The 18,719-nt window shown below is 43.7% G+C and overlaps 1 protein-coding gene across 4 annotated transcripts in view; it reads right to left on the bottom strand.

Moving 5' to 3' along the window:
• Window positions 1-18,719, bottom strand: part of AKAP13 (A-kinase anchoring protein 13) — a 322,447-nt gene that overhangs the window by 213,099 nt on the left and 90,629 nt on the right. The window lies entirely within an intron of this gene.

The raw sequence follows: 18,719 nt of genomic DNA, 5'->3' as shown, positions 1-18,719 counted from the left end.
AGGGGATCTTCCTGACCCAGGGGCTGAACCTGGGTCTCCTGCACTGCAGGCAGGTTCTTTACCGTCTTTAGGAGGGAAGATGCAAATACAGAATGGGGGCATCACTCTGGAGGGAAGACCACGGGCCCTAAGTCCTGTGACTCAGAACTCCAGCCTCAGTGGCTGTCAGCTCTGGGATTCTTCTGGGAACCACTCAAGTCCTTCTGGGGAACCACAAAATTGTCAGCTCCACAAGGGTAGAAACTGTATTTTATATTCACGTATTTTGAAGTGCATGAAATAATTTAATAATGGCTCTTTCATCAAGTGCTAACTGTAACAAACCAGCACCACTGTCTTACACAGATTAGGGTACTGTTTAATCCAAAGTACTAGTATATTAACAAGTACCTAGCATACAGCAGACATCAAATACAGGTCCTCACTCATTCAAAGTAAACAAAAATACCCCATATTTCAGAATCTCCATGTCTTTGCTTTGCTTTATACTCTCTTCCAGTAAAATATATTTCTCAAAGTAAAATAAAGTAATAAATTTTACTTTTTTTAATTTAATTACAGGTCAAGGATTTTAACTGGATGGCAAAATTGGTTTTATGACCCCCTGAAAAGCAGTCAACACAGAAATGTAGAAAAAAATTAAAAATTTGATTAGCTTTAAAGGTAAATTATGAAGCTTTCTTAAAGCTGGCTAAACATTCTAACTGATATTAAATAGCTATATGGACACTGAATAATCCACAATACTTAAAAATCATGAAGTAGTAAGAAGAAATAGTCTACCATTTCAGATAACAACAAAATTTACCACAGTTCAAAAGCATCAGTTCTTCAGCTCTCAGCCTTCTTTATAGTCCAGCTCTCACAATGATACATGACTACTGGGAAAACCACAGCTTTGAATATACGGACATCTGTTGCCAAAGTAACGTCTCTGCTTTTTAATATGCTGTCTAGGTTTGTCATTGGGAAGATCCCTGGAGAAGGGAACACCTACCAACTCCAGTATTCTGGTCTGGAGAATTCCATGGACAGAGAGCCTGGCCAGCTGCAGTCCATGGGGTCGCAGAGAGTCAGACACGACTGAGCGACTTTCACTTTCAACCAGAGGTGTACATTAGGTCCCCTCCCTCTTGAATCTCCCTCCCACCTCCCGCCCATGGCTGTCATTTTTAAAATCACATTTAGCCTTCACAGAAAACCTATCATTCTGGCATTACCCTGCTGAATTTTACAGAGGAAGACTGTAAGGCTCCCACAGCTGATTAGTACTAGAGCGGGAATTTTACCCCTATCTACTTCACACCTACAAGGAAGTTACATTTCTCAACCCAGGCTCTTCAAGTGTTGTCCCAGAACCAAAGCATCACCCAGAAGTTGATTAGAAATACATGTTTTCAGCCCTCCCCCAAATTAAAGAGCAACAAAAAATGAGGCCCCTTAGGATTACCATTTTTCCCCTAATATACATATTTTACTGAAGTGTAGTTGACCGCTCCAAGTGCACAGCAAGGTGGTGCAGCTATACATATGCACATACATTATTTTTCAGATTACTTTCCCTTATAGGTTATTAAAAGATATTGATTATAGTTCCCTGTGCAACACAGTAAATCTTTATTGCTTGTTGCCTATTTATTTTTTTAATTAGAAATCTAGCATTCTACTCATACCAAGTCAAACAAGTGGAGTCAATGTGTCACAAACTTTTTAGCGAGGCAAAAATTCATTAAGGATTACCATTTTCATACAACCTGCATTTCTGCTGCCTTTTCCTGCATACGCATAAACTACAGCAAGTAAAAGATGAAGAAGCGAATCATCTTTAATCAAAGTAGAAGTGAAGAATGCAGGAAGTGAGTAGAGAGGAATGCACAGTCATAAGGGGAAGTTAAGATCACCCCCAGGCTTTTAACTGGCTGAAGACGATAAAAGGGAATGGCAGAAAATAAGTCCACAATCAGATCGATGGATCCCACAGACCAAAAAGGGAATCCAGTGCCTGGGTTCAGTTCAGTCGCTCAGCCATGTCTGTCCAACTTTGCAATCCCATGGACTGCAGCACACCAGGCCTCCCTGTCCATCACAAACTCCCAGAGTTTACTCAAACTCATGTCCATTGAGTCAGTGATGCCATCTAACCATCTCATCCTCTGTCACCCCCTTCTCCTCCTGCCTTCAATCTTTCCCAGCATCAGGGTCTTTTCCAATGAGTCAGTTCTTCACATCAGGTGGCCAAAGTATTGGAGTTTCAGCTTCAACTTCAGTCCTTCCAGTGAATATTCAGGACTGGCTGGATCTCCTTGCAGTTCAAAGGACTCTCAAGACTCTTCTCCTACACCACAGTTTCAAAGCATCAATTCTTCGGTGCTCAGCTTTCTTTATAGTCCAACTCTCACATCCAAACATGACTACTGGGGAAACCATATCTTTGACTAGATGGACCTTTGCCGTCATAGCAAATTCCAAAGAGGACAATAAAAATCTTATAATGAATAGACTAGAACTTTCTTTTACACTGAAGTATAGCTGACGTACAATGTAAGTTCAATTCAGTTCAGTCGCTCAGTCATGTCCAACTCTTTGCAACCCCATGAATCGCAGCACGCCAGGCCTCCCTGTCCATCACCAACTCCCGGGGTTCACCCAAACTCATGTCCATTGAGTCGGTAATGCCATCCAGCCATCTCATCCTCTGTCGTCCCCTTCTCCTCCTGCTCCCAATCCCTCCCAGCATCAGAGTCTTTTCCAGTGAGTCAACTCTTCTCATGAGGTGGCCAAAGTATTGGAGTTTCAGCTTTAGCATCAGTCCTTCCAATGAACACCCAGGACTCATCTCCTTTAGGATGAACTGGTTAGATCTCCTTGCAGTCCAAGGGACTCTCAAGAGTCTTCTCCAACACCACAGTTCAAAAGCATCAATTCTTCAGCACTCGGCTTTCTTCACAATCCAACTCTCAGATCCATACATGACCATGGGAAAAACCATAGCCTTGACTAGACGGACCTTTGTTGGCAAAGTAATGTCTCTGCTGGCAAAGTAACGTCTCTGCTTTTGAATATGCTATCTAGGTTGGTCATAACTTTCCTTCCAAGGAGTAAGCGTCTTTTAATTTCATGGCTGCAATCACCATTTGCAGTGACTTTGGAGCCCCCAAAAATAAAGTCTGACACTGTTTCCCCATCAATTTCCCATGAAGTGATGGGACCAGATGCCATGATCTTAGTTTTCTGAATGTTGAGCTTTAAGACAACTTTTTCACTCTCTTTCACTTTCATCAAGAGGCTTTTTTAGTTCTTCTTCACTTTCTGCCATAAGGGTGGTCTCATCTGCATATCTGAGGTTATTGATATTTCTCCTGGCAATCTTGATTCCAGCTTGTGCTTCTTCCAGTCCAGTGTTTCTCATGATGTACTCTGCATAGAAGTTAAATAAGCAGGGTGACAATATACAGCCTTGATGTACTCCTTTCCCTATTTGGAACCAGTCTGTTGTTCCATGTCCAGTTCTAACTGTTGCTTCCTGACCTGCATACAGGTTTCTCAAGAGGCAGGTCAGGTGGTCTGGTATTCCCATCTCTTTAAGAATTTTCCACAGTTTATTGTGATCCACACAGTCGAAGGCTTTGGCATAGTCAATAAAGCAGAAATAGATGTTTTTCTGGAACTCTCTTGCTTTTTCCGTGATCCAGGGGATGTTGGCAATTTGATCTCTGGTTCCTCTGCCTTTTCTAAAACCAGCTTGAACATCTGGAAGTTTACGGTTCACGTATTGCTGAAGCCTGGCTTGGAGAATTTTGAGCATTACTTTACTAGCGTGTGAGATAAGTGCAATTGTGCGGTAGTTTGAGCATTCTTTGGCATTACCTTTCTCAATATATGATTCACAATTTTTAAAAGTTATACTCCATTTACAGTTATGATAAAATGTTGGCTATATTCCATGTTGTATAATATATCCTTATAGCTTATCTTATACTTAATAGCTTGTACTAAAACTTTAAAATATAAATCTTTCCCCACCTGTAAAACAATTCCTCCTAATCACAGGCTTGTCAAACTAATGAGATTAGTATAGAAAGAATAAAACACAGAGTTCCAAATAAATAGACCATACACAACACAGAAGTGTTAAACTATTTAGACTGAAATGCAGTTTTTCATTGAGCATCATTCCCAAGTTTCCTTAGAGACCCTATCTCAGAGGTCAAAGTGACACAGTATCACTGGTTCCAGGAAACAAAGTCCCCTGGGTCACTTCATCTGAGTGGTCTACCCTTGGGGATCTTAAATATTACCACTCCCCCGCCCCAAATCCCACCTTGACTAATCAGACGTTTATTACCGCCCATGAACGCAGCAAAGCACTTTCCTGAAGAGCAGTGTGTGTCCACATGCGCACTTAGCTGCGTCTCTCTGCGACCCCACCGACCACCGCCCGCCAGGCTCCTCTCTCCAGGGGACCATCTGGATCCAGGCATCAACCCTGAGTCTCCTGCGCCTCCTGCACTGCAGGTGGATTCTTTACCACTGCACCACCTGGAAAGCCCTGAACAGCTTTAACTCTATTTAATCAAAAACACTGAGAACCTGTATGTGCAAGGTGCTGCGATAGAAGCTGAGGTGAGAGCAACAAAAACAATTCAAGTATCAAGTTTCTGTCCAATTTTATCCGCAGGAAAGGGGCTTTTAAAACCATGCTTTTTGTTTACTGGTTCATGCTTAAACACTGGGCTGCAACAGAATCATCTGGAGGGCTGATTTAAAAGTGGCTTGCAGGGTAATGTGCCAGTCAGTCTATGTATGAAACACTTCAGAAGGTTGCGGAATCAATGACCACCACACCCAAATAACTGGAATTGTTTACAAACAATCTACAGTCTGAGATTTTTATCAGTGAACTTATATGAACAGGGTTTCCCTGGTGGCTCGGCTGGTAAAGAATCTGCCTGCAACGGGGAGACCTGGGTTCAATCCCTGGGTTAAGAAGATCCACTGGAGAAGGGAAGGGGTACCCACTCCAGTGTTCTGGCCTGGAGAATTCCATGGACTATATAGTCCACGGGGTCGCAAAGAGTCAGACATGACTGAGCGACTTTCACTTACATGAAAACTATCATTAAACTTTTTTTTTTAATGAGGACTTCCCTGATGGTTCAGAGGTTAGGACTATGGGGCTGCAAAGAGGGGGTGCTTCCGCTGCAGGGGATGAGGATTTGATCCCTGGTCGGGGAACCAAGATTCCACAAGCCTCTCACATGAAGGGGTTAGGGGTGAATACACACACACACACACAGTTTGTAGGGCTCCACCCCAAGCATTCTGATTTGGTAGGTCTGGATGGTGCCTGAAGATCTGCATTTCTAAGAAGCTCCTAGTGATGCTCATGCTGGTGGGACCACACTTTGAGAACCAGTGCTCTAGAACAATTCAACTGCAAGTCAGTCTGGGCAACTCCTCACACCAATGACTGCCCCTGAGTAAACAATGTTTACAAGATCTCCAGCTTACATTTAAAGAAGCGACAGCAAGTGGAATCCAGTACTGACGCCAACCTCTAAATGTAGAATGTGATACAAGCATCAGGCTTCGAGTTCCCATTAAGAGAGGGTGGCAGCAATTTAAGGGACCGGGAGTGAAACCATTCTTACAACACGGGCCTCAGGCAGGTGAAGAGATAACGTATGTAAGTCACCTTACATGAAAGGTACTCAGTAAGTGTCATTCTCCTCTTTCTAAGCAAACAAAGGAAAGAGCTAGCAACCCACGTGCTGATGCAGAGATGCAAGAGGAAGCCACACAATCATATGCTTTCATGTTACATAAAATAAAGGAGATGGGTGTCTTTAAAAACCACCTATATATTTAAGGTTTCTATCCATCATGGCACCCCTCGCTCTGGCTCTATATTATCCCTCTTCTTCTTTTAGGAAAATCCTAAAGGATTTTCCTTTAGGTCATATCTGTGGCTCTTTGATGCTTTCCGCCACTCTGTCAGACAAAATCCACTTGCTCTCTGGAACCGCTTTCCCGTCCTCCCGTGCACCCCACACACTCAAACGGTGACCAGGCTCACCCATTCGAAAGGCCCCCGCAGTCCTCCTCTGCTCCACGCCATTCCTCCATGTCCTTTGGGCACTGCTCCCACCGTGCGACCCCCTGCCTAGTCGGAAGACCTCCAGTTGTTCCCTATCCTGCTTGTAAAATGCCATACTCCCTCTATCAGTGCTGGCCAACAGAATTTTCTGCACTGATGGAAATAGTCTATCTGCGTTGTCCAACGTGGCGGCCGCCAGCCAGCATGGCAGCTAAGCTCTCTACAATGGAGGAACTGATTTTTAAATTTTCTTTTATTAATTTCCATGGCTCCACGGGGCCAGTGGCTACCCTAATGAACAGAGCAGATCTATGCAATCTCCTCTCCACGTACTCTACCATGGGGACTGTCCTCTCCAGTCAAGCCAGGCCCCCACAACCCCTGATAATGCCATGTCCACACCTTACTTCGCAGACTCTATGCCCCTCTCTCATTCTGCTCTTTCCTTTCTCCATCTGTCCAGGCTAACGGAACCCCATTTTTCCTGAAGGCCTTCCTACCATTTCTGCCAACATCTCATCCCTCTTCTTGCCATGAACTATCACTGCCTGTGTAACAAATCCAGCATCTGAGCCCATATTACCTATACTGTCATTTAACTCCTCACACATGTGAGCTCCTGCGAAAGAATCTATTCCTCGAAGACCAGGTCCTCCATTCACTTAGCAAGTGCTTTACGACTTGATGAGTGAGCTAAGGACATAGAGCATTACAACTTGGTCTTCTTTGGAAAGCAAGACTTCTCTTCATTGGAACCAAATGGAAAATTTAATTCTATTGCCCTGTCCCCACCACCACTCCCCTCCCCAAATATCCAGATGCTTGGGAAACATCAAGTTAGTGTAAAAGCACCCTGCAGAGAGACCTTGAGAAGGCTTTTGGCCTTTATGTATCTCCACCTGCTTGGAAAATGCCAAGGAAAAAGAAGAAAACGCTATCTGCAGATGCAAAATCTGTAAACTTCAAAGCGAGTTGCTGCAGATGAGCTAACAAGCCCAACAGAAGGAAACTGAAGCTCTTGCTCTGTAAAGTCATCAAAAGCTAAATTGAGGAACACTTGACTTCCTTATTTCTTCTGGCACTAGTGACAAAGTTGTCATTATTTAAAACACAGTACTCAGATCTGGCTGGAAAGAGCCTCCAGTCTACAAAACACTGCAGGTGACCCATCAGACACGTATTGTTGAGGCAAAGACAGGTAATTAATTTAAGAGATCAGAAAGCTGATAAAGCTCTCATTGTAGGAGCAACATGTAACACCACAGCCAAGCAAGAGGGACAGCCTTGTTATTTCACCTCCTGCTAGGGAAACACATTTATCAGGAAGAGATAAAATGCTGCCACTACCAAGTAGGTCCTCTTCCCTCCAAAGAGCAACCGAGGACATTAAAGTTGGAGGTAACCTACAGTAAAGAATCCCCCTGCAAACCATGAGAACTTGGCGTGATTCCTGGATCAGGAAGATCCCCGGGAGAAGGGAATGGCTACCCACTCCAGTACTCTTGCCTGGAGAATTCCATGGACAGAGGAGCCTGGTGGGCTACAGTCCATGGGGTCGCATAGAGTCAGATACAACTGAACAACTAACACTTTTACTTTTCTCAACTGTCATTATGTATGCCAACTATACTTATGCAAAAACAAACTTTTAATTGTTCATGTTAAACACCCTTCTTTCTCAGCATGACATCTCCATGTGGACTCTAATCTTCTGGCACTGAGGTCAGTTCTGATTCACACACACAGTTACTGTTGTTCAGTAACTACGTTGTGTCCCACTCTTTGCAACGCCATAGACTGCAGCACGCCAGGCTTCCCTTTCCTTCACCATCTCCCGGAGTTTGCTCAAACTCATGTTCATTGAGTCGGTGATGCCATCCAACCATCTTGTCTTCTGTCGCCCCCTTCTTCCTGCCCTTGTTCTCTCACAGCATCAGGGTCTTTTCCAATGAGTCTCAAGCAATACCTGTATCCTAACCCACTCTCCCCTTACTTGACAGAACAGAGAGCGACATCATCTAAAAATTTGGTCCCTATTCTAAAAGAAATAGTTATAATCACTGGATATTGTTTGGTTTTGTAAGTTTTAAATGGAGAAAGGAATCCATTGCCAAAGATACGTCAGGATGTTTTTCCTCCTCCCAGAAGCAGTTACAGGCAAAAACATTCAGTGCTATGGAAAAAGAGAAATGCGAAAGGACATAATAAACCAGATCTGTTGGGGTTCTGAACATCTGTTTTGTAATTAGAATAGCTCTTCCCCTTGAAAATCTAATAAATGTGGGTTTCATCCCAGTCATAAGGCAGGTAATGGTAAGTATTCCATACATAACCTGTATCTCACATCTATCTCTCTGCTTTTAAAGAAGTATGTAGTTTTGGGATGGGAGCTTTTGGTTTTCTTGAAGGAGACCTTGAGATGGGTTCACCTGACCACAAATCTTGGGGACAATAGCAACTTTATAACTGAAGGATCTGAAAAATGAACCCCAAGTTTTTCCTCTTTAAATGTGTTCTTACGGTGATTCTAGTTAGTGGATCATCAAGCATCCAAGATAAACCTTCTGAGTCAGCGTCAGAGCCAAGCCATCCATTCTGGGGTTTCATTAACCATCAAGTGCCCAACGCCCACTGGAACACTTTGGCAACCAGTAAGGACATTATTCTAACACAGAAAACGAGGGGGAAAAAAAACCCCTGCAGGAGCTGTGCTTCACACAGAAATGCCTTAGTCATTCAAGAGCCTTGGCTACCTCTTCCTTTCACAGGTCCAGGGCTAAAGAGCCACCCCCATCCTCCTGTAGAAGATCTAGGGATAAAGATAAGTATCTGCCTGAGTAATTCACCAGAATGGTTATTAATGACTTTTCTACACTCAAGTGTTACAACCCACATTTTATTTTTACTTGTTAAAAAATCTGCCTGCAACGCTGGAGATTCGGGTTCGATCCGTGGATTGGGAAGATCCCCTGGAGAAGGAAATGGCCACCCACTCCAATATTCTTGCATGGCAGGCTACAGTCCATGAGGTCACAAGAGTCGGACACGACCTGAGCGACCAACACTACTCTGAAAGAGAGCTCAATGCTATCTTTTCAAATATTTCTCTCTCCTTCCAGCATTCCCATTGTTTCCTTTTTTCTCTTACTTAGCCCACGTATTCCCAGACTTCTACCACAAGGGCTCAGTGCGTGTACTCTGAACCCTGAATTCCAACCTCCGCCCCTGGCATGCTGGCTGGGCTAGTTACCTGCAGATCCTGCTATCTGACTAGAACCATCACAACCTCCATGAAACTTGAGGCAAATAGCTCAGTTTCTTCACTCTTCCAGCAGAGTGAGGTCAACCGCCCTGAAAATACAATGATTTCCCTGACTCATCTCACGGTTCTGCAGTCCTGACCTCGGTCACAAAGTTCATTCCCACACGGGTGCCAACCGTGGGGCAGTCACTTGGGGGCATCATCACGGCTTTTTCTCCAGAAAAGTAAAGTCAGAGTGGGGACAGGAAGTGACTTTCTCTGGAATAATCCAGATCTGCTTATTCTTGACCCCTATGGTCTCCTTGTGCCCAGAAAGGACAGGGTGTGAGGGATGCTATCAGATGACACAAGAAAAACCCTTCAGGGCTGGTCTGCCCAGATTTCTTCTAGAACAAGCCTGGGGGCCTTAGATAAGAGGCATTTAAAGAGACCCTTTCCTCCTCCTCCTTCCGTTGAAAATCTTGCTTCCTTTTCAGCTGTTGGTCTGGGGGAGGATTTATTTACTGTTGCTCTTGGCCAGTTGCTAGGTTGCTGGGTCCAGTAGTGCTTCGTGTGTGGGGGTGGTGGCGGGACCTATTTTGTTTGTTTTATAAATACCAACTTTGGTTTCATATGCCTGGCTTTTTCTTTTATCACCTGATAGCATCCCTCACCCCCTATCCTTTCTGGGGTAAGTATATGCTTTTATCTTGACAGTGAAAAGGGCTCTACAGCCAAAGGGTACATATACTATGCTTAGAAAAACTATCTGCTGTATGTCGTTTATTGTAGAAGTGGCTCAGACCATAAGTCCCATAAGGACTAAAGACAGTGATTCGGGACTCTATGTCTAGCGTGCCTTTTCAACTGGCTAAAGGAATGAGTAGGTTATTTATTCACAGAACACATATCTAGAAGAAAATGAGACATTCTTTGCTACACTTTGGAAGGATGCTGTACACATCCCCTTAGAGCTGTAAAAAGTTAGAGGTGCACAATAAAGACATGTGTCTCCTTGTGAGCAATGCTTTTAATCGCAAAGAGGACAGCACTGTCGATTCAGGACTCACACAAGGTAAATCTAATAATGAAACCTGGGAAACAAGTAAGCATCTTTATTTTACTTTTTAATGAGCAACTTTGAAAAGGCAATTGTTCTGTCAAAAAGAAGCAAAGTTGACTTGAATTTATGTAGTATTCCTGACCAAATCCAGAAAAAATTCAGCAAAGCAACTAGCTAACTGGCCAAATTCTCTTCCAAAATGTCGGCACCAGGAAAGACAGACAAAGGAACTGTACTCGGTTCGGTTCAGTTCACTCGCTCAGTCGTGTCCAACTCTTTGCGACCCCATGAATCGCAGCACGCCGGGCCTCCCTGTCCATCACCAACTCCTGGAGTTCACTCAAGACTCATGTCCATCGAGTCAGTGATGCCATCCAGCCATCTCATCCTCTGTCGTCCCCTTCTCCTCCTGCCCCCAATCCCTCCGAGACTGTAAATAAATTCAGGGTGTAATCCCGGATTACACCCTGAATTGGGGAGAAGTGGTAAGGAGGATGCTTTAAAGGACATTTTGGGATGATCAGAGAAATCTGGATATGAACTTACAGAAGAGTATCACGTAAATGTTATGATACCTGTTTTGTTAACTGTACTGTCATCATGAAAGAGAATGTCTCAGTCTTTAAGAACTATTGATACATGCTGAAATATTTAGGGGGGGAAGGTATGATGCCTGCAACTTTCACACAGTTCAAAAAAATATGTAATAAAGAAAATGGCAAGAAAATCACTTTTAGGTCACATCTAAATGTTAATAAAAGGTGAGCGGAAGTGAAGCTGCATTCTTGTCATTTTTCTGTAAATGTGCACTTTCAAATAAAACATTAAAAATTTTTTTAAAACGTGAGAAATGGAAGACTAAATGTGGGTTACTTAGTTTAAAAAGGACTTTATTTGTGCAAGTCTGTGTTGTGCTGTGCTTAGTCACTCAGTCACATCTGACTCTTTGCGACCCCATGGACTGTAACCCACCAGGCTCCTGTCTTTCGGATTCTCCAGGCAAGAATACTGGAGTGGGTTGCCATGCCTTCCTCCAGGGGTCTTCCTCCAGGGGTCTTCCCAATCCAGGGATCGAACCATGTCTTCCATGCTGCAGGCGGATTCTTCACCATCTGATCCACCAGGGAAGCCTATTTGTGCAAGTCTCCATCACATAAAGCGTAGTGAGATTTGTCATGTTCTAGGTAACAATTATCGGAGAAGGCCGAATGGCACCCCACTCCAGTACTCTTGCCTGGAAAATCCCATGGATGGAGGAGCCTGGTGGGCTGCAATCCATGGGGTCGCTAAGAGTTCGACACAATTGAGCGACTTCACTTTCACTTTTCACTTTTACGCATTGGAGAAGGAAACGGCAACCCACTCCAGTGTTCTTGCCTGGAGAATCCCAGGGACGGGGAAGCCTGGTGGGCTGCCGTCTATGGGGTCACACGGAGTTGGACACGACTGAAGTGACTTAGCAGCAGTAGCAGCAGGTAACAATTATGGATAGCAAACCTTGCTTAACAGCTTGGTATATGGAAGAAAGACCACGGGTTTGAGATTTACAATCTCTGGGTAAAGCATATACTAAATGAACCATCTTGGATTCTCATTTCTTCAAGTATTATGAGGGTAAGAAGGAAGCTTCCTTCCCCCTCACAGGATTGTGAAAGAAACAATGTGAAAGTTGCTTAGTCATGTCCGACCCTGTGGACTATACAGTCTACGGAATTCTCCAGGCCAGAATACTGGAGTGGGTAGCCTTTCCCTTCTCCAGGGGATCTTCCCAACCCAGGGATCAAACCCGCCTGCACTGCAGGCGGATTCTTTTACCAGCTGAGCCACAAAGGAAGCCCAAGAATACTGGAGTGGGTAGCCTATCCCTTCTCTAGCGGATCTTCGCAACCCAGGAATTGAACTGGGGTCTCCTGCACTGCAGGCGGACTACACAAGGTTGTAATGAGAACCAAATGATAGTCTGTGTGCAAATGTGCATTCTACACCTGGAGGCAGTGTACACATGTGAACTCTTGTTTTTAAGGAGCTGTCATCCAGAAAGGTTATGGGAGATGCAGCTGAGTGCTACGCCAGCTGGTGAAGCAGTCACAGAAAACCAGAGGCTGAAAGAACCACTTGTGAAATCGCATCACACGTCGTTCATGAAGGTTCACAAGAGCACGTTTTTGGAAAGACTTCCTTTTCTCCCCAAAAGCGATTCATCCATGAAAGAAAACAGCAGAAACTTTTAATCCCACTGTCCTTGGACGAATGAGAGTCGGATCTCCTTTAAAACATTCTTCCATTCAAGGATGTTCCATTTACATCAAAACACGGATCTTAAAAATGACTACAGAATACGAAAACTGTTTCTCCTCAAATGGGGAATCCAAAACAACATGCTTCAACTGCCTAAGAATGCAGTCTGCCTGGGGCCCAGCACTCTGCCTTACGATAAATCCACTGTCCCTGAGAGGCCAGACCTGACCGTGAGCCAGAGGCTGGGGTTCAGAGGACACTCAGAGGTGGGCTTCAGCTGTGAGAGAAGGCAGGCCTGTGGGAGTCACCCAAGGGTCTGTGAAACCCTTCCAGGTCAGGTTTTTCCCTGTCTCCTCACTGAGTCTCCAGTTTCCTCCAGGAGAGGACACACCCCGCCCCCTCTCCGCCCAAGCCCAGCCCTGGCTGCAGAGCTCTGCACTTGTTGCCTTGGGCTGGAACACTGGGCCCAGATCCACACACAGCTGGCTCGTACCGGTCACTGAGGGCGAAGCCTAAATGGCCAGTCCACTCTGCCCCCTAGCTAGAGGTACTCCCCAACCCCTTCCCCGAGCACCCCTAAAAGAGCCCCTACTCAGACACAGCCACATCACATCCTCTTGTTTTATTTTCATGAAACTGTTCTTCCAGGCATTTTCTTGTTTAAGAGTTATGCCTTGTCCTCACTATAATGCAAGCAGCCCAAGAGCCTTCCGCTTTGTTCCTGGCTAAATTCCCAGCCTTTGAAAAGGGGTCCTCACAAAGCAGGCATCTAAGAACTCCCCAGCTCTAACCCCAAATTCACTCCCAGTACTAATGTGTGACTGAAATTTAAGAATTCCAGGGATAAAAGGCCAAAAGTTCAAATGCAGCCCAGATTTCTGGAACTCATCTTTCGACTCAACTTCACCTTCTCTTGCTATAGTCCACCATCCTAATTCTATTCACTCTTTTATCTTTCGTCTCTTCTTAGAGTCAAAAGTACCAATTTCTTACAAATGACTCAAACTCTACTTCGAAACCAACTTTCTCAGCCCACAGTTCCAAGCCCACATCTCCTGCTGTAAATGGAACATCAACATGCCCTCAAACATGCTTAAAGAACAAAGCCATCACCTGCCTCCTTTTTCCACACCTGGCAATGGCACAGGCTGCCATTCACATTCAAGTTCTCAATCCACCATCATTCTTTCGTTTTTAAAGAATTCCGATCTACTGCTTCTTATCAATATTTCTTGCACCTGCCATTGCCTCTCCATTTTTACTTCCACTAAACAATCCAGATGGTAAAGAATCTGCCTGCAATGCAGGAGACCTAGGTTCGATCCCTGGGTCAGGAAGATCCCCTGGAGACCTGGGAATGGCTAGTCATTACAGCATTCTTGCCTGGAAAATTCCATGGACAGAGGGGCCTGGCGGGTTACAGCCCATGGGGTCGCAAAGAGTCGGATACATCTGAACACCCAGCACTTTATCCAACAATCCAGGCCCTTACCACCTAGAGGGGTGTAACTAAACCTGTCTGAGTTTTTACCGCCACCACCCAACGGTCCTGAAACTGCGATTCTTATCAACATTCATCTGGCAATCATCAGTATTTTTGTAGAGGCTGAGGCAAACACCTGACCTGGTAACGTAACCAGCTGATCTAACACAAAGGGTGTAGTTGCAAAATCAGAGAGCTGACAGGCAAGGAAACCAAGGCACAGCCAGGTCACAGTTCCTGGCACCCAAAGTTCCAGGTTCCGTGTGTTCCACCATTACCAGTCCACAAAAATCACCCATTGCAATAGCTTCACTGAAGCATTCGACAGTGCTGCTGCCTGTGAAATCCGGGACATTCCTTACATTTTAACTACTGCAGCTTTTTGTGGACTTGCTTTTATGCAAAGCCTGGTTAAGATGTTTATTTGGAATATTTGGAATCCAGCCTATTTTTCTTAACTTTCAGGTAAAAGTTATTCTCAGTGTACATTGTTTTTCCTTATTAACTAGGAGTTTTCTCTCTTCTGTTGATGACATACACCCTAGCATATCTCAAATCATTAAGAAAAATTTCAACACACTCTATTATTTTGCTTAGTACTTGTTGAGGTGCAGAGAATTGACTCCCTCACCAACAGACTGCCTTGTTAACAGTTACGGCAGCTCTCCCATCCCGGGGGTTACACTCACCAACCCCCAGTAGAGGCTTGAAACCATGGACAGTCCTGACTCTATATATATATATATATATATATATGGAACATGTTTTTTCCCCTACACACACACACTTGTGATAAAGTTTACAAACTAGGCACAGTAAAGAGATTAACAATAACTAATAACAAAATAGAACAAAATAACAATTCTACAATGAAATAAAAATGAGGTGAATGTGGTATCTCCCTCCTCCTCTCAGAATATCTTACTGTACAAATTTGATGCCTTTTCCATCTTAAATAAAGCACTTATCACACTTTGTGCCTGTTTGAATTTGAGGTGCAAAAGCAAAAATAGCATGAATTTCTTTTTCCTTCCTCACAATTTCATGGCTAAAAGATTCATTCTTATCATAGATCTTAGCAACCTCAGCATATGAAATTTTTTTTTTCCTTTTCACTTCAAGGCTCCTCATCAGTGTATCTGAATTGCCAGCCTCATTAGTCTTGCACTCTGGGGCCCCTGGTAAGTAAAGTAAGGGTCACGTGAACACAGCACTGAGGTACCACAGATGATCTGATAACCCAGACAGACGCTAAGTGACCAGTGGGCAGGACACACCGGCAAAAGGGATGATCCATGTCCCCTACAGGATGAAGCAGGACAGCGCAAGATTCCACCGCACCACTCGCAACAGCGGGAAACTTAAAACTTATGAATCATGGGGCTTCCTGGTGGTCCAATGGCTAAGATCCTGTGCTTCCATGCAGGGGGTGGGTTCGATCCCTGGTCAGGAAAGTAAGATCCTGCATGCCTCTTAGTGCAGTCATAAATAAATAGATAAAATACATGCATTGTTTATTTCTGCAATTTTCCATATAATATTATCACCATGGTGACTGCAGGTAACTGAAACCACAGAAAGTGAAACTGTGATGCTAGATCACTAGAAAAGTCAAGGGGGCATGACTATGCTTTGCTTCACCCAAACAGTGGAAACCCCTGAGCCCTGCCTTAGTTCACTGAAAATGGTCTTCCTGGTAGAGCCTGTCCAACTATACTAAACACCTAAGTCATATATAAAAGCACTAAGTATATTCTTCAGAACTGATTTTTAAGAGTCTTGCTTCCCTAACAGAATGAAGCTTTTTTATGCTTCACAAGTTTTACAGTGATTGCTATGACTAAGCACCCCAAAATACAGATGTAAATCACAATTTACCACCAATGAGCTGCGTGACCTTATCACAGTATCTTCAGAATGCATTTCCTCATCTCTAAAATGGAGAGGTTGAAGCAGGTATCATCTATAGCCTCTGTTAGTTCTCAACTTCTCAGATTCAATGACGGCAAGACAAGAAAATTTCTAACTGACCTCTCGGCCTCTGCTCGCTCCTTCTAAATTATCCCACACACTACTAACTGAGTTTCCCAAACTACCATTGTATTAGCTTTCTACTGCTGTTACAACAAACTACCACAAACTCAGAGGCTAAAACAGCACAGGTTTTACTATCTTATACTTCTGGAGGTCAGAGGCCTGAACGGCTTTCACTGGGCTAAAACAAGGATGTCCGTGTTCCTTCTGAAGGTCCTAAGGGAAAGCTGTCTGCCTGCTTTTCCCAGCTTCGAGAGGCTGCAGTCCTTGGCTCATGGACCCTTCCTCGTTCAAAGCCAGCAGCGTGGCATCTACAAATCTCTGCCTCCCTCTCTCACTTAGGAACCTTCGTGATTACACTGGTCTATCCAGATAATTAAAGGATAAACGATAAACTCTGGTTTCCAGATCTTTAACTTACTGAAATCTGTGAAGCCCCGTTTGCCACGTGAGATAAACACTCGCAGGTTCTGGGAATCAAGACGTGGACACACGTGAACCATTATTCTGCCTGCCACAACTATGCAGTCATATCAGCCCGTAACTAAACTCATTCAACGGCCAAAAGCAGACAAAAACACCAGGAGAAAACCTGCACAGACACAAAAATACTAGTAAACCAGATCTAGCAACACACAAAAAGGATTATACACCATGACCAAATGAGATTAACCCCAGGAAAGAAAGGCTGGTTTAATGATTAAAAATCAATCAACGTAATACAATCATGGAATGAAAGAAAAAACCCACACAATACATCTCAACAGACAGAAGAAAATATTCAACAACAAAATTCAGCAGTTTTCATGATAAAAATACTCAAATTAGGAATAGAAGAGAACCTCCTCAACCTGATGAAGTCTCATATGAAAACTCACAGCTAACGTCATACTAATGTTAACAGTGAAAGACTGGATGCCTTCACTTTAAGATTAGAAACAAGATAGGGATGTCTCCTCTCACTATTTTAGTCAACTCTGCATTGAATTGAAGGTTCTCCTCAGGGCAATTAGGCAAGAAAAAGAAATAAGAAGACCGGGAAGACAAAAACTATGTCTATTTTCAACAGGGCTTCCCAGGTGGAGCTAGTGGTAAAAACCCTCCTGCCAATGCAGGAGACATAAGAGACGCAGGTTCAATCCCTGGGTTGGGAAGATCCCCCGGAGGAGAACATGGCAACCCACTCCAGTATTCCTGCCTGAAGAATCCCATGGACAGAGGAGCCTGGCAGGCTATGCTCCACAGAGTTGCAAAGTTGGACACAACTGAAGCGCGACTTAGCATGCACAGCACATTTGCAGCTGACATGATCCTGGATATAGAAAATCCTGAAGAATCCACTTAAAAAAGTACTAGCTAATAAGTTCAGCAAGACTGTAGATTAAAAGATCAATGTACAAAAATCAACTACATTTCTACACCAGTAATGAGCTATCTAAAAATGAATTTAAGAAAACAGTATCATTTACAATAGCATCAAAAAGGATATAATACTTAGGAATAAATTCTACAAAAATTAAAGACATGTACACTGGAAACTATCAATCACTGTTGAAAGAAACTTAACCAATGAAGGATGACATAAATGAAAGGAACAGAATTGAGTGTCTAGAAATAATTCAACTGATTCTCAACAAAAGTGCCCAAGAAACATCAATGGGGGAAGAATAAAGTTGGGCACCTCCACAAAAATCTGCTGTTCACAGCAGCATTCACCTTAACAGCCAAAAAGTAGAAACAGCCTAAATGCCCATCAACTGAGGATTGGATAAATAACACATAATATGTCCATATAATGGATTATTATCTGTCAATAAAAAGGAACAAAGTATTCATACTCACTCTGATATATACCTTATATATAAGCTGTTAAGTGAAAGAGACCAGTCACAAAAGGTCAGATACTGCATGACTCCATTTATATGAAATTTCCAGAACAGGTAAAACCATAAGGACAGGAAGTAGAGAGCAGATGCCCAGGGCTGAGGGAGGGGACCTGGTGAGCGGCTACTAAGGGATGTGGGGTTTCTGTTTAGGCTGCTGAAAAGCGCCCTGAAGATGACACAACCGTGAAAACACTAAAACCATGGAACTGTACACTTTAAACGGGTGGATTTTACAGTGTGTGAACTTTATCTCGGTTGTTTTCTTATGTCCAAGGTATTAAATTCACGTGCAAACCCACTGGTGAACATAATAAATGGTCTCCAAGTGGCCTGGAAGGAATTTAAGAACGCAAGATATCGCCTATGAACACATGTTTTGCTTTGTATGAAGAGCAATCATATGACTGCTCTATGTTAGGAAGTATATGACTTTTACTAACACAGCATGGTTAAGAAAATAAACACAAAACAGGAACAGCCAGTTTGAACATCATTAAAAGCCCCTCAGTGGTCACAAAATAAACTGCGCACACTTTAGTGTGCTTCCACAGCTGAGCATCACCCACCTCTTTAGATCTGACTCGCATCCCCATGAACACAAACCCAGCAGGGCCAGACTCTGCCTGCTCACCGCACACCACGCTCACTGCCACCCAACCCTCTACCTTCTGGTCTGT

Source organism: Bubalus kerabau, chromosome 19 (assembly GCF_029407905.1).
Source record: "Bubalus kerabau isolate K-KA32 ecotype Philippines breed swamp buffalo chromosome 19, PCC_UOA_SB_1v2, whole genome shotgun sequence".
Taxonomy (NCBI): Eukaryota; Metazoa; Chordata; class Mammalia; order Artiodactyla; family Bovidae; genus Bubalus; species Bubalus kerabau.
Note: the sequence above shows the minus strand (reverse complement) of the source record. Positions and strands in the feature narration are given on the sequence as shown.